Source organism: Natator depressus, chromosome 19 (assembly GCF_965152275.1).
Source record: "Natator depressus isolate rNatDep1 chromosome 19, rNatDep2.hap1, whole genome shotgun sequence".
In the NCBI taxonomy this organism is placed as follows: domain Eukaryota; kingdom Metazoa; phylum Chordata; order Testudines; family Cheloniidae; genus Natator; species Natator depressus.
The window spans coordinates 169,482-186,085 of NC_134252.1; the positions used below are offsets into that span (position 1 = coordinate 169,482).

The 16,604-nt window shown below is 50.3% G+C and overlaps 1 pseudogene; it reads right to left on the reverse strand.

The window, feature by feature from the left end:
- Window positions 1–2,243: 2,243 nt before the first annotated feature.
- On the reverse strand, window positions 2,244–15,808 carry LOC141974747 (uncharacterized; annotated as a pseudogene).
- Window positions 15,809–16,604: the final 796 nt, after the last annotated feature.

Here is a 16,604-nt window from a genome sequence, read left to right on the forward strand (position 1 = left end):
CCCAGCTCAAGCCAAGCAGTGCAGCCCATCCCATGCTTTCCCTGCGACTCTGGATAGCAGTACAGGCCTCCGGCAGCTCCAAATGCCATTGACGCCCGAGGCTCTGCAGGCAGCTCAGGAGATCCTGATGCTTCTGGTGCCACCCACACTGGCTCCGACGGTACCCAGGTCTTGGTGTAAACCTGGCTTGTGGCCTCTGCATGTGTCCCCGCCTCAGTGACACCATTCCCCATCGCATGGAATGTCCTGCCACTGCTTGCCGTCACGCCTCAGATAGGCAGGCTCAGCGGAGCCCCCTTCAGTCTCCGGACCTTGGACCCAGACAGCAGAGTTCGAGGAGTACCTCGCCAGTAGTCTGGCACAGACCCACTGAGGTGAGCACCCGCCAGCAGCAGCAGCGAGACCAACCCCTCGCATTGCCGAGAGCTCGGTACAGATCTCGGGACCGACTGAGGGATCGAAGCCACCAGTCACTGAACCGCCATAGTCAATCTCCGAGACAGGGATCACTGAGTTCGGGTAGTTCCTCCCAGCAACCAGCATGTGATAGTTTCCGGTCCTGCTCAATGTCCTGGTACTGGTTGGCTAGCATAAGATTTAGATTGCCAGGTTTGTGACACCGATCTGCTGAATGCCGTTGGTCCCCCAAGGCACCGACCAAGACATTCGTCCTGCTTGGACAGGTCTCCCGCCACGCGCAGCGACTGGCACTGGTCAGATAAGAGCCGCCGCGCCGCCTGATCCTGGTCGCCAGGTAGCAACTGCTCTGGATACAGCTGCGACATGGAGCAGGGCTCCCTAACTGCAGGACAGCTACCGGTGCCTGCGGTGCCGCCTACATCATCAGCACCAAAACCTGTCCCATGGCCCCAGGCACAGTGGCTGGTGCCATGGAAGCCCTGGGGGTTCACCCAGCCTTCCCAGGCTGCACGCTCAGTTTCGGGAGCCAGAGACTTCAAGGGGAAGGACCCCACAGGTCCAGGAGGACCCAGGAGAGCAGCCTGCTGGGCCATCAATGGATGCAGAGGCTCCTGTGGTACCGGCATCGTCTTTGTCGTCACCAGACGAGGTTATCACAGAGCCCCGTCACCCAGTTCCTCAGGATGGCACAAAGGCGCATCAGGAACTACTGAAGAGGGTCGCACATAACCTGGGGCTCCAGGCTGAGGAGTTGGAAGAATTTTCGGACTCCTTGTTTGATGTCCTTTGCTCCTCGGCCCCTGCCAGGGTGGCTCTACCCCTTCATGAGAGGGTATCAAAGATTACCACTGCCGTGTGGCAGACTCCCTCCTTGCCCATTATTTCCAAAAGGGCCGAGTGCAAGTAATTTGTGCCAACAAAAGGGCATGAGTACCCAGCCCCTGATCCCGTTGTGGTTGAGGCAGTTAATCACAGAGAGAGGCAAGGCCAGCCCGGGGCTACCCCCAAAAATAAAGACTCAAGGAGGCTGGATCTTTTGGGGTGTAAGATTTATTTGTCTTCCAGCCTGCAATTGAGAGTGGCCAATCACCAGGCCCTCCTTGGCCACTATTATTACAACATGTGGCAGGCCATGGGCAAATTCGAGGCTTCGCTCCCCGAGGGATCCAAGAAGGATTTATGGGCAATCCTCGAGTAGTACACGATGGCGGCCAGAGCAGCCCTCCAGGTGGCTTCAGACGTGGTGGACTCTGCAGCCCGCAACATGGCGTCAGCCATCTTCACGCGGCGAGCTTCCTGGCTGCTCCTCTTGGGCTTGTCCACTGAGGCTCAGCAGTTGATGCAGGACCTTCCCTTTGATGGCCAGGCCCTATTTGCAGAACAGACTGATACCAAGGTGCATGGTTTCAAGGACTCCCGTACCACCTTGAAAACACAGGGGCTATATGTCCCAGACCTGGAACATAAGCGGTTCAAACAGCAACAGCCTCAAGGACAAGGGAGCCAGCCTCGGCAGGACCCGCCTCACAAGAAGGCCAAGGACTACAAGCACCACCCGAGCCATCCTCCTCCACCCCCTGCTCAGTTGGGCTCCATCCGGAACAAGCAAGGGGCCAAGCGACCATTTTGAGTGTGCTCCCGAGGGCAACCTACCGGACTATTCCCCGGATCCATCTTCCCTGTTTTTTTCCAACCGCCTTTCCCATTTCCTCCATGCATGGACCGCGATAACCTCAGACCACTGGGTCCTGAACACAGTGGCGCAGGGCTGTACCCTTCAGTTTCTTTCTACCCCCCCCCCCCACACCCTTCCCTATCCCTCTTCAGGGACCCTTCTCACCAGATTCTCCTAATGCAGGAGGTCCAAGGGTTGCTGCAGCTAGGGGCAGTGGAGGAAGTTCCTCTAGAATACAGGAACAGGGGGTTTTATTCCTGATACTTTTTAATCCCAAAGGCGGTCTACATCCCATTCTGGATGTGCGAGACCTCAACAAGTACCTAACAAAACTGAAGTTCCACATGGTCTCCCTGGTGTCTATCATCCCCTCCCTGGATCCGGGAGACTGGTATGCCACCCTTGACCTAAAGGACGCATACTTTCACATAGCGATCTTCCATGGGCACAGACATTTTCTCCGTTTCGCAGTGGGACCTGACCACTACCAATTCACGGTCCTCCCATTTGGCCTGGCAGCAGCACCGAAGGTGTTTACCCAAGTGCATGTCAGTGGTGGCGACTTACCTCAGGTGCCGGGGTATCCAGATCTACTCGTACCTCAATGACTGACTGGTCAAGGGCAGCTCCAGGTCTCAGGTCCAAAGGGATGTTGTGGTGCTGCAAGCCACTTGCCGCTCCCTAGACCTACTGATGAACGACAAAAAGTCCACATTAGTTCCAGTGCAACGGATAGAATTCATAGGTGCGGCGCTCGACTCGACCTGTGCGAGAGTGTTCCTGCTGCTAAAAAGGTTTCGGGCCTTGGCAGACCTTATCGCAGAGGTGTCCGCATTCCCCCTGACTACAGCCAGGGTCTGCCTTCGCCTGCTGGGCCACAGGACAGCTTGCACATACGTTGTCCGCCATGCCAGGCTCCGGACATGGTCCCTGCAGCAATGGTCTGATGACAGATGATTCCCAGCCCAGGGATCACCTGGAAAAGATAGTGACCACCCCCCTGGCAGTAGTCTCCTTGCTGTGATGGTGGACCGATCGTGAGAAGATCCTAGAGGGAGTTCTGTTCGACAACCCCCCTCACTCCATCGAGTCGGTGTCAGATGCCTCGGACCTTGGCTAGAGTGTGCACCTCAGCGATCTCCAGACCCAGGGTATGTGGTCCTTGGAGGAGATGATGCTCCACATAAACATCAAAGAACTCAGAGCGGGGGTGTGGCGTCTTCCTACCTCACCTGTCGAGCAATGTGGTGAGAGTCCTGATGGACAACACAGTCTCTATGTTCTACATCAACAGGCAAGGGGGAGCACGCTTGTCGGCTCTCTGCCAAGAGGCGCTCCGTCTCTGGAACTTCTGCATCAACTATGGGGCTTGTCACCTCCCTGGCATCAAGAACACGCTAGCAAATCACCTCAGCAGGGCCTTCTCCTCTCACCACAAGTGGTCACTCCACCAGGACATAGCTTACATGGTCTTCCAGAGGTGGGGAACTCCCCAAGTGGACCTCTTTGCCACCAGGCAAAACAGAAAACGTCATCGGTTGTGCTCTCGGCAAGGTCTGGGCAAGGACTCCCTCTCTAATGCCTTCCTCTTGTTGTGGTCAGGGGGCCTGATTTACGTGTTCCCTCCGATCCCGCTCATCACCGAGCTCCTGGCAAAGATCAAGAGAGACAGAGCACGGGTTATCATGATTGTCCCGGCGTGGCCTCACCAGCACTGGTTTGGCATACTCATGAACCTGTCAGCGGCCCCTCACTGGCCCCTACCCAACCGACTGGACCTGTTGTATCAGGACCACGGTCTGCTCTTACACCCCAACCTCCTGCCCCTCCACCTCTTGGCATGGATGCTGCGTGGCTGAACCCAGAGGAGTGGTCCTGTTTGGAGGAGATCCAACAGGTCCTCCTGGGAAGCAGGAAGCCCTCAACTAGACTGACTTACCTGGCCAAGTGGATGAGGTTTTCCTGCTGGACGTCCGAGTGTGGCATCTCTCCCTCACATTCTTCCATACAGGCTGTCCTAGACTACCTGCTTCATTTGAGGAACCAGGGTCTGGCACACTCTTCCATTAGAGTGCATCTCGTGGCCATCTCCGCTTTTCACCCGCCGATCCAAGGACGGACGGTGTTTTCCCGTGACATAATGGTCCGATTCGTGAGAGGTCTCTAGAGACTCTTCCTGCAGGTACGGACTCCTATCCCGTAATGGGATTGTAACTTGGTCCTTTCTAGGCTCACAAGCCTGTCCTTTGAGCTGCTGGGTTCCTGCTCCCTTTCCCACCTGTCATGGAAGGCTGTGTTCCTGGTGGCGATGTCAGCGAGACGAGTCTCTGAAATTAAAGCCTTGACCTCAGAACTGCCGTACTCAGTCTTCTAGAAGGACAAGGTTCAGCTGCCGAAGGTGGTGTCTACCTTCCATATGAACCAGGACATGTCCCTCCTGGTGTTCTGTCCCAAACTGCACAAGACCAGTGAAGAGAGGCATCTTCATGTGCTGGACGTCCGAACGGCCTTAGCTTTTTACTTAGAACGTACCAAGCCTTTCCGTAAATCAACTCAGCTCTTCATCACTGCAGCAGATAGGATGAAGGGCCTTCCGGTGTCCTCGCAGAGGATTTCCAATTGGATCACCTCCTTCATAAAGACCTGTTATGACCTGGCGGGGGTTCTGCTGTTGCCGATTGTCAGAGCCCACTTGACTAGAGCTCAGCAGCCTTCCTGGCGCACATCCCTATCCAGGATATCTGGAGAGCCGCAATGTGGTCTTTTATCCACACGTTCACGGCTCATGATGCCATCGCTCAGGAGGCCAGGGACGACGCTGTGTTTGGCAGAGCTGTGTTGCAATCTACACATTCATGAGCTCCTACCCAGGTGTACTGCTTTGGAGTCACCTAATATGAAATGGACATGAGCAAACACTTGAAGAAGAAAAGACAGTTACCTTTTCCGTAACTAGTGTTCTTCGAGATGTGTTGCTCATGTCCGTTCCACAACCCACCCTCCTTCCCCACTGTTGGAATTTCTAGCAAGAAGGAACTGAGGGTGGGGGGAGCCGGTGGTGCCCCTTACACTGCGCCATGTGGGCACCACTCCAGAGGGCATCAGAGCCGCTCCCCTACGGATACTGCTGAGGGAAAAACTTCCGGCACCGGTGCATGTGACGAGCGCACACACCTAATATGGAATGGACATGAGCAACACACCTCGAAGAACACCAGTTACGGAAAAGGTAACTGTCTTTTTATGTAACAGTGATGTACAGACTACTAGCTGCACTTCAACAGGACAGAAGGATGTTTGGAGATAGGAAAGGTATAGAGCAGGGGTGGGCAAACTTTGGCCTGAGGGTCACATCGGGGTTCCGAAACTGTATGGAGAGCCGAGTAGGGAAGGCTGTGCCTCCCCAAACAGCCTGGCCCCTGCCCCCTATCCGCCCCCTCCCACTTCCTGCCCCCTGACTGCCCCCCTCAGAACCTCCGACCCATCCAATGCCCCTGCTCCTTGTCCCCTGACCCCCCCTCCCGGGACCCCCACCCCTAACTGCCCCCCTGGGACTCCCTGCCCCTATTTGCCCCCCTGGGACTCCACCCCCTATCCAAACCCCCTGCTTCCTGTCCCCTGACTGCCCCGACCCCTATCCACACCCTCGCCCCCTGACAGGCCACCCTAGGACCCCACGCCTATCCAACTCCCCTGCTCCCTGTCCCCTGACTGCCTCCCGGGACCCTCTGCCCCTTATCCAACGCCCCTGCCCCCTTACCATGCTGCTCAGAGCACCAGGACTGGCAGTCAAGCCTCCTGGCCAGAGCCAGCTACACTGCCACGCAGTCTAGAGCACCGGGGCAGGCTGGCGGCTTTCACAGCCCCGCTGCCCAGCAAGATCTCGCAGCCCTGCCGCCCAGAGCACTGGTGGCACGGTGAGTTGAGGCTGTGGGGAACGGGGGACAGCAGGGGAGGGGCCGAGGGCTAGCCTCCCCCGCCGGGAGCTCAAGGGCCAGGCAGGACGGTCCCACGGGCCATAGTTTGCCCACCTCATGTATAGAGAAAATATTTCGAAGTGGTCTTGGTCTTGGTGTCTTAAAAGGCATTTTAAAATGATAGCGTATCAATTAATGACTTAATGTCTGCTTAGCTTGTTTCTAGGAAAGGGCATGAAAGGTGGCTAAATCACATTTAAGGAACTAAATGCAGCTTTTATTGCCTACAAATGTGCATAATTGATTTTAAATAATTTGTGGAATTTCATATAACTACATGTTGATCATAAACATTTTTCCTAATCTAGTAAGATGTTTTCTTACTTTGTCTAAACATTAACATTTTATCATATTTGCATAATTTATTCAACTGTGAAATCTATGGACTCTCAACTCTTTTTTTTTTTTTAAAGGAAAAGATAAAGCAAGATAGCTTTCAGACTAATGTTACTATTTGATCAGGATGAGTAAAAGCAAAACCACCTGTTTTTCGAGACAGCTGATTCAAGAATACCTGTTTAAAAACTGTCTTCTAGGTAAGAGGGAGATATTTTTCTTTCCTTCAGTGAGATGAAAGGGCTGCGCCCTGCAACAAAGCAACTCCAATAGAAAATAAAGCTTCAAATGTGTCACATCAAAGACACTTCTCCAATTGTTAGCCTCTCCTAGACGGGGGAAATTGGCTCATTAAAAGCAGGAAAAGTACATTGTTTACATTAGCAGGGCCTGATTTACAGCATGCAATGGCTGCCATATGTATATCACCTTGAGGTCTGCTGCCGCAAGAGAGCACTTCAACTTGCATGTGATGACTCCTTTGAAGGTGCATTCTCTTGAAAAGGATGGCTGTGATTGCCCCTGTTCAGTTTTCACTCTCTTTTCTTCACTAATTAGGTTGTTACCGATTGAGCAATATCTAGTAGTTCAGGCATAAAACAACATAGCACTGTCTGCAAAGTTAGCTGCATAATTACATTGATTAAGAAGTAGAGTGCTACAGATGCTGTCTTACTTGTACTTGTGAGACCTTGATATTGTTGGCCATTTGGGCAATGTTTGTCTAATTGCTGGGAATATTTTTTACAGAGACTTTATCAAAATAAATGTGGCATAACTATTACAGGACAATGTTGCTACATTTCCTTAAGTCATTTCAGAAAAGGCAGGACAGTAGAGCATGAAAAATACTTCTGGTCTGGGAAATACAGACTTAAATTATTTTTATGTAATTTTTGTTTTGCCCCTCAAACTCCCCAGGGTGTAGCTGTCAGAGGGAAGTGTACAGATCTATTGTTCTTCATTAGTATGTCAGTGCAGGCTAGAAATTTGGAAGTAGGTAACCAGAGGTTTTTCTTGTATTTTCTTCATCACAAAAACATGTTAAATCTGAAGGGGATGCTCAGCTACTGTGGTGATGTGTAAGTGCCACATTAATACCTCGATAGGTAGCTTGATGCACAGAATAAATCAAACAGATTAAAAATTATCTGAGTCCAAATGGTTTAGTTCCCATATAGCCTGAATCAGAATCTTAATATTTCTGTTTTACTTTTTATTTTGTTTGAGAGTATTGATTTGGATATGTTTAGGGTGGACAGATATCTGGGATACAGAGAACTCATTTCTAATATTGTGTTTACTGCTGCTTTATCTTGGTGAAAATGAAGGCATCAGCTAGTGTAAAATGCCAGTTGTTATGCTGATTGACCTGACATTAACACACTCGTAATTGTAAACTTAAGGTACACCTGTTTCAGCTTTAATGTCTTTAGATCTCCTTTGGAATTGTAGTGGTCACACAAGTCTTCGACAGGTTTCAGAGTGGTAGCCGTGTTAGTCTGTATCAGCAAAAAGAATGAGGAGTAAGGTGCCACAATTCTTTTTACAAGTCTTTGACTAGTTGCAGCTCAACTTCCTTCGGATCTATATGTGGGGACTAATTTTTTGTAACCTGTATGTCATCCATGTCTAGTCCATCCCTGTATCATTTTGGCAAATGAGACTTCTCTTTCTGTCCCCTGCTAATAGTTGGATTAGCTTTATCCACAGCTTTTATGCCATTTGTATGGATTCAACCTATCCTATTGTTGTTCTGACTATATAACAAGTAGTATCTACCTCCATCCAGCAACTGGAGTGTCGTGCACATTAGCACAGCCATGAGGCTTACAGGCACCCTCAAGGCTGTTGGCGGCATCTTATTGTCAACCCCTCAGTCTTTCAGATATGCTCTATCTTGGGTTAACTAGATTTATTGCTCACAGGGTTCTTCTCTGTTAAGCAAAACCTATGTTAGACATGGGATGCAAAAAAACCTAAAGAGAGGGTGATCTCTTCAGTGAGTCTCTCTCCAATACTATTCTGATTTTTTTTTCATTCATACATTTTATAGAAGCTGTAATTGGTTTTGTCATTAAGTAATAGGGCTGGTATTTTCAGTCATTCAGATTTTACTTTAAATGACTTACCATACTTTGATTATCAGTTGCCAGTCCCATTTAAATTTGAATCAGTGGAAAGGGTTTTGCTTTTGCTAAGAGGGGGACACTGATAATGTTAAGTGGCTTTTTAAATTTGACAAAATTCTTGACACTTAAACCTAGACATCAGGGTATAATAAGCTGCTTAACTCAATTGTTCTCCTAACCATAGCTATACATAGGCTTGAGGTATGTCTACACTATGAAATTAGGTCAATATTTTAGAAGTCGATTTTTAGAAATCAATTTTACACAGTCGACTGCATATGTCCACACTAAGCGCATTAAGTCAGCAGAGTGCATCCTCACTACCGTGGCTAGCATTGACTTACGGAGCGGTGCACTGTGGGTAGCTATCCCACAGTTTCCGCAGTCTCTGCCGTCCATTGGAATTCAGGGTTAAGCTCCTAATGCCTGATGGGGCAAAAACATTGTCGCAGGTGGTTTTGAGTACATGTCGTCAGTTGCCCCTCCCTCCATGAAAGCAACGGCAGACAATCGTTTCACGCCTTTTTTCCGTGCGGACGCCGTACTTAGCAAACGGTGCAGTAGGACTGCTAATCATTGTCATCCACTGCAACTCTGCTCTGCTGCTATTGTCTCAATAGTGAATTTCTCCATGTTGTCTGTCATGGGCTCCCGGGTACGGGTGTTCTTCCCCAGGAAATGTGCATGGTGCTAACCGTCGTCCTCCACCGCTTCCGCTGCAACTCTGCTCTCCTGCTCTTATGAATCCACCTCGCAGGTCCTCTCGTCATTCTCTATAAATATCTATTCTCGTGGCATCCGTCGTCAGCTACCGCTTCCGCTTCAATTCTGCTTTCCTGCAGGCACCATACCATGGCAAGCATGGAGCCCGCTCAGATCACCGTGGCAGTTATGAGCATTGTAAACACTTCGCGCATTATCCTGCAGTATGTGCAGAACCAGAACCTGCAAAAGCAGGCAAGAAGGCGATGGCAGCGCGGTGATGAGAGTGATTAGGACATGGACACAGACTTCTCTCAAAGTATGGGCCCCAGCAATTTGGACACCCTGGTGGCAATAGGGCAGGCTCACGCCGTGGAATGCTGATTCTGGGCCCGGGAAACAGGCACAGACTGGTGGGACCGCAGAGTGTTGCAGGTCTGGGATGATTCCCAGTGGCTGCGAAACTTTCGCATGCGTAAGGGCACTTTCATGGAACTTTGTGACTTGCTTTCCCCTGCCCTGAAGCACAAGAATACCAAGATGAGAGTAGCCCTCACAGTTCACAAGCGAGTGGTCATAGCCCTCTGGAAGCTTGCAACGCCAGACAGCTACCAGTCAGTCGGGAATCAATTTGGAGTGGGTAAATCTACTGTGGGGGCTGCTGTGAGCCAAGTAGCCAACGCAATCAGTGAGGTGCTGCTATGAAGGGTAGTGACTCTGGGAAATGTGCAGGTTATAGTGGATGGCTTTGCTGCAATGGGATTCCGTAACTGTGGTGGGGTGATAGACGGAACGCATATCCCTATCTTGGGACCGGACCACCTTGGCAGCCAGTACGTAAACCGCAAGGGGTACTTTTCAATGGTGCTGCAAGCACTGGTGGATCACAAGGGACGTTTCACTGACATCAATGTGGGATGGCCGGGAAAGGTACATGACGCTTGCACCTTCAGGAACTCTGGTCTGTTTGAAGAGCTGCAGGAAGGGATTTACTTCCCAGACCAGAAAATAATTGTTGGGGATGTTGAAATATCTATAGTTATCCTTGGGGACCCAGCCTACACCTTAATGCCCTGGCTCATGAAGCCATACACAGGCACCCTGGACAGTAGAAAGGAGCTGTTCAACTATAGGCTGAGCAAGTGCAGAATGGTGGTAGAATGTGCATTTGGACGTTTACAAGCGCGCTGGCGCACTTTACTGACTCGGTTAGACCTCAGCGAAACCAATATTCCCATTGTTATTGCTGCTTGCTGTGTGCTCCACAATCTCTGTGAGAGTAAGGGGGAGACATTTATGGCGGGGTGGGAGGTTGAGGCAAATCGCCTGGTGGTCCATTACGCACAGCCAGACACCAGGGCAATTAGGAGAGCACAGCAGGGTGCGCTGCACATCAGAGAAGCTTTGAAAACCAGTTTCATGACTGGGCAGGCTATGGTGTGACAGTTCTGTTTTTCTCCTTGATGAAAACCCGCCCCCTTGGTTCACTCTACTTCCCTGTAAGCCAACCGCCCTCCCACCTTTGATCACCGCTTGCAGAGGCAATAAAGTCATTGTTGTTTCAAAATCATGCATTCTTTATTAATTCATCACACAAATAGGGGGATAACTGCCAAGGTAGCCCGGGAGGGGTGGCGGAGCAGGGAAGCACCAGGTGGGGTGGTGGATGAGGGGAGCAGGGAAGGACAAGGCCACACTGCACTTCAAAACTTATTGAATGCCAGCCTTCTGTTGCTTGGGCAGTCCTCTGGGGTTGAGTGGTTGGGGGCCCAGAGGGCCCCCCCACTGCGTTCTTGGGCATCTGGGTGCGGAGGCTATGGAACTTGGGGAGGAGGGCAGGCAGTTACACAGGGGCTGCAGCGGCGGTCTGTGCTCCTGCTGCCTTTCCTGCAGCTCCACCAGACGCTGGAGCATATCAGTTTGATCCCCCAGTAGCCTCAGCATTGCATCCTGCCTCCTATCATCACGTTGCCGCCACCTCTCCTTTTGCTCCCGCAACCTCTCATCTTGCTTGTCCCTCCTGTCCTTGCGTTCATTTTCTGCTTTCCTGTACTCTGCCATTGTTTGCCTCCACGCATTCTGCTGAGCTCTTTCAGTGCGGGAGGACTGCATGAGCTCAGAGAACATTTAATTGCAAGTGCAGTTTTTTTCGCCGCCTTATCTGCACCCGCCTCTGGGACGGAGCTGATAGGGGGAACGTTGAAACATTTGCAGCTGTGGGAGGAAAAAAGGGAGAGTAGTATTTAAAAAGGCACATTTTAGAGAACAATGGGTAGACTCTTTCATGGTGAACCAAGCTGTTAACATTATATAGCACATGTGCTTTCGGTACAAGGTCGCATTTTGCCTCTTATATTGAGGGCCTGCCGGTTTGGTGTGAGAGATCACACACGCAGGGCCGGGCAACAGAATTCGGTTTGCAGGCAGCCATGGTAAGCCACAGTCTTTCAGCTTCTTCAGCCTTCATAACATGAGGGAATGGTTTCAAACAGCAGCGCCCTCCTTTCCGATACCAAACACCCGTTGGGTTGGCCATTTAAAAGGAGGGGCTGTGGTTTTTGGGTTAACATGCAGCACAAACCCAGCTAAACCCCCTCCACACCCAGTTCTCTGCGATGATCGCTTCACCCCTCCTCCCACCACGTGACTAGTATCAGGGAAGATCCCGGCCAACCAAACGCAAACAGCTCAGCGTGAACAGCCTCCCCTCCCCCCCACCACATGGCTAAAAGGGGGGATGATTTCTTTTCAGCCACAGGCAAACAGCCTAGCAGGAACGGCCACCTCTGAATGTCCCCTTAATAATGTCCCTGGAGGATTTCCGCTCCACCCCCAGACACGTTAACAGACTTTTCCAGTAGCAGTACTGGCCCCGAATGCATCCCAAGTCTTCAGGGCAAATTAATCATTAAACATGTTTGCTTTTAAACCATGTATTATATTTACAAAGGTACACTCACCAGAGGTGCCTTTTCCTGCTTCATGGTCTGGGAGTCTGCCTTGGGAGGGTTAGGAGGGTATTGGCTCCAGGGTGATAAACAGTTCCTGGCTGTCGGGGAGAACGGTTTCTCCGCTTGCCTGTTGTGCGCTATCCTCCTCCTCCTCCTCATCTTCCTCGTCCCCAAAATCTTCATCCCTCTTGCGTGAGACTCCCCCCTTGCAGGTGTCCACAGACAGGGGTGGGGTAGTGGTAGGGGCACCCCCTAGAATTGCATGCAGCTCATCATAGAAGCAGCATGTCTGGGGCTCTGACCTGGAGCGGCCGTTGGCGTCTTTCGTTTTTTGGTAGGCTTGCCTGAGCTCATTAATTTTCACGTGGCACTGCTGCGGGTCCCTGTTATAGCCTCTGTCCATCATGCCCTTGGAGATTTTTTCAAATATTTTGGCATTTCGTCTTTTGGAACGGAGTTCTGATAGCACGGATTCATCTCTCTATACAGCAATCAGATCCAGTACCTCCCGTTCGGTCCATGCTAGAGCTCTTTTGCGATTCTGGGACTGCATGGTTACCTGTGCTGATGAGCTCGCCACGCTGGCCAAACAGGAAATGAAATTCAAAAGTTCCCTGTGCTTTTCCTGTGTACCTGGCTAGTGCATCTGAGTTGAAAGTGCTGTCCAGAGCGGTCACAATGGAGTACTCTGGGATAGCTCCCAGAGGCCAGTACCATCGAATTGCGTCCATACTACCCCAAATTCGATACAGCGATGTCGATTTCAGCGCTAATCCCCTCGTCGGGGAGGAGTACAGAAATCGATTTTAAGAGCCCTTTAAGTCGACAAAAATGGCTTTGTCGAGTGGATGGATGCAGGGTTAAATTGATCTAACGCTGCTAAATTCAACCTAAACTCATAGTGTAGACCAAGGCTTGGAAGGATTAGATTTTTATCTGTAAATGTTGGTAAATGTTGATTTCACTGTACACTCCCAAACCAATGGAAAAATATATCTATTGATAATAATCGAAATGTACAGATAGGTAAAGAAAAATGCTGCTTGAGAACTTAATAGAGTTTAATTAAAGGATATTTACTTTGTATGTTTGGTGACAATTTGTGTTGTAATGGTTATAAAGCTTTAACTTCTTGATTCTCAACATCTACTGTCATTAAATAATTATAGTCTGACCCCTTTATTGTCTCACTCCCCCATAATTTTCAGCAACTATGAACATTTAAATATGTAAAAACTGGAAAAAATAAAATCTTAAAACCCATAATTTTGGACAACTGTAAAAATTTAAATGGATAAATATTGAATGGATAAAATTAAAAGGCCATTTTTAAATTTGGTCCCAAAATGTTATAAACTCTGATAACTGAATGATTTAAATATAGCTCCTACAAGAAATTTCTGTCTGAATTGTTCAGTGCTGTTTATACAGTTCTTGCAATGAGCACGATGGCTTATGATGTGATCAGAGCCTGTTGAATCCTTATTCACTTTGTCCTGTACATTATGTTGGCAGTCACAAAGAAAATTCAAGAAGTGCTTCCAGCAGCAATGAGTTGGCAGAAACCTTTTCTCATAGACTCAGACTTTAAGGTCAGAAGGGACCACCGTGATCAGCTAGTCTGACCTCCTGCACATTGCAGGCAACAGAACCTCACCCACACACCCCTGTAATAGATCCCTAATCTCTGGCTGAGTTACTGAAGTCTTCACATCATGGTTTAAAGATTTCAAGTTACATTTGATGAAGTGAGCTGTAGCTCACAAAAGCTCATGCTCTAATAAATTTGTTAGTCTCTAAGGTGCCACAAATACTCCTTTTCAAGTTACAGAGAATTTGCCATTTACACTAGTTTAAACCTGCAAATGACCTGTGCCCCTTGCTGCAGAGGAAGGCAAAAACCCCCCAGAGTCTCTGCCAGTCTGACCCAGGGAAAAAATCCTTTCTGGTCCCAAATATGGCAGTCAGATAGACCCTGAGCATGCGGGGAAGACCTACCAGGCAGATACCTGGGAAGGAATTCTCTGTAGTAATGCAGAACCCTCCCCAAATAGAGTCCCATCTCCAGCTGTTGGGGATTTTTGCTACTGGCAGTCGCTAATGGGCCATATATCATTGTAGGCAGTCCCATCATACCATCCCCTCCATAAACTTATCATGTTCAGTCTTGAAGCCAGTTAGGATTTTTGCCCTCACTGCTCCCCTTGGAAGGCTCTTCCAGAACTTCACTCCTCTGATGTTTAGAAATCTTTGCCTAATTTCAAGCCTAAATTTGTTGATGGTCAGTTTATATCCGTTTGTTCTTGTGTCCAGATTGGCGCTTAACTTAAACAACTCCTCTCCCTCCCTGGTATTTATCTCTTTGATGTATTTATAGAGAGCAATCAATCATATCTCCCTTCAGCCTTCTTTTGGTTAGGCTAAACAAGCCAAGTTCTTTGAGTCTCCTCTCATAAGGTTGGTGGTGCTTTGAGTACTTGTTTCCATTCTAGGTGTGTGCGCACCGACGTGCGCACCGACATGCACAGTTGTCGGAGACTTTTGCTTTAGTGGTATCCGTAGGGTCAGCTATGGTGCCCTCTGGAGCACCGCACTCATGTGTCGATATATCCAGCGCTGCCAGCCCTACGCCTTCTCAGTTCCTTCTTACCACCCCTGGTGGTTGGTTGGAGTGCCAAGAAGTCAGTAATTTCTTTCCCTTTCGACTTTGAGTTCCAGCTGTAAAGAGTTTTGTTTATTATAGATTAGTTAGTAGGTAGCTGTTAAGTAGTGTAGTTAGTCAGTTAGGTTCCAGGTGGGGCATGCCCCCGTGGCCGGGTTTTAAGCCCTGTGCTGACGGTAATAGGGCTACACCTGTTAGTGACCAACATGGCGGCTGTCTGAAGTGCCTGGGGGAATCCCATGTCAAATAAAAGTGTCGCATCTGTAAAAACTTTCGTACCAGGACACAAAAAGAACTCAACATTTGTTTGAGGGACCTCCTCATGCAGGCCGCTCTCCGCCCAGCCTCAGAGCTGGCCCGGCTGGATGCAACGCCCAGCACTTCGGCCTCGGTACATAGCGCACCCTCTGCACTGGGCTCTACCTGGCACCGATCCCCTTTGCTGCTGCCAATGAAGAAGTCTAAGAAGCGGGACCTGGCACCGAGCAAGACAGACCTAGGGGCATTGGGTAAAGGACCCTGTTTGGGCTGCCCACCTATGCTGGAGCTGCAAGGGGACACGTCCTGAGGGGACCTCCTACCCCCCCTAAGGGATCCGCCACCGACTCCGGGGAACAGTAGGAGACCCAGACTGATGGCGGAGTCAACACCTTCCTGGCGCCCAGAGAGCAAAGGATTCTCCTAGCGCATGCAGCAATGGACCCGCAAAGGCTCCCTATGAGGGCAAGCCAGCCATGAAAGCCTCCTAGAAGGTGAGTGAACGCCACCGGTCTCCGGAGCCAAGGCAGAGCTCTTTGTCGCCACCTACTGGTCTCTGCATCAGTCCAGCTCACTGGTTCGCTGCCACAGATCGCCGGTACCACACTCCTTATCTCTGTCCTCGTGTCGAGACTTGACCAGAGGGAAGCGCTGGTCACTATATGGTCAGCATGGGTCATCTTCACGCTGACCATCTCCACGCCGACAATCATCATCCCCTAGGCCACGGGGACGCTCCCCAACATGGCACCTCTCTCCCTACTCCTGGCATCTATCTGACTACTCGAGGCACCAGTCACCCACAGCGATGGTTAGCTGCCAGACTCAGGCGTTGACGGCCCCACCATGGTCACTTGAGGAGGATTCTTCTGGCACAGAGAGGGAGTTCAGCCCCTTGCTGAGACAGCATCGTCATGTCTGGGCTCCTGAAGCTGCTTTCACCTCAGCGATGCCATCCAGGCAGCAGGGTCAGTGGCCAGCACAATGGCATTAATGGAATGCCTGGGGCATGACGGTTATGCCCAGTGCTCCCGTCTCACCAATCGTTGATCGCCACGTTGGACAAGCACCAAACAGCACTGACAGCACTGGGTTTGGTGCGTGAAGCGCAAGCAGACACTGAAGTGGAGGGACAGGTGCCCACCCCGAGACTACCTTGCCCCACAGGGTACGATGCCCCAGGCTCTCCCCCAGTGGTTCAGTCATCCTCATCCTCTCCAGATAAGGCGGTGTTGAGGTCCTCTCATGCTAGCCCACCAAATGATTTTAAGGAGCACCAAGCCCTGCTCTGAAGGGTGGCTACTAACTTAGGCCTAGAGGCAGAAAAGATAGCGGAGCAATCAGACACTTGGTTTAATGTCCTCTCCGCATACACCCCCGCACATTTCGCACTCTCGGTGCATGAAGGGGTCCTAAAGATTGGCAAAGCCCTCTGGCAAACCCCGTCCTCAATCCCGCCCACTTCCAAGAGGGCTGAGAAAAAGTATTTAA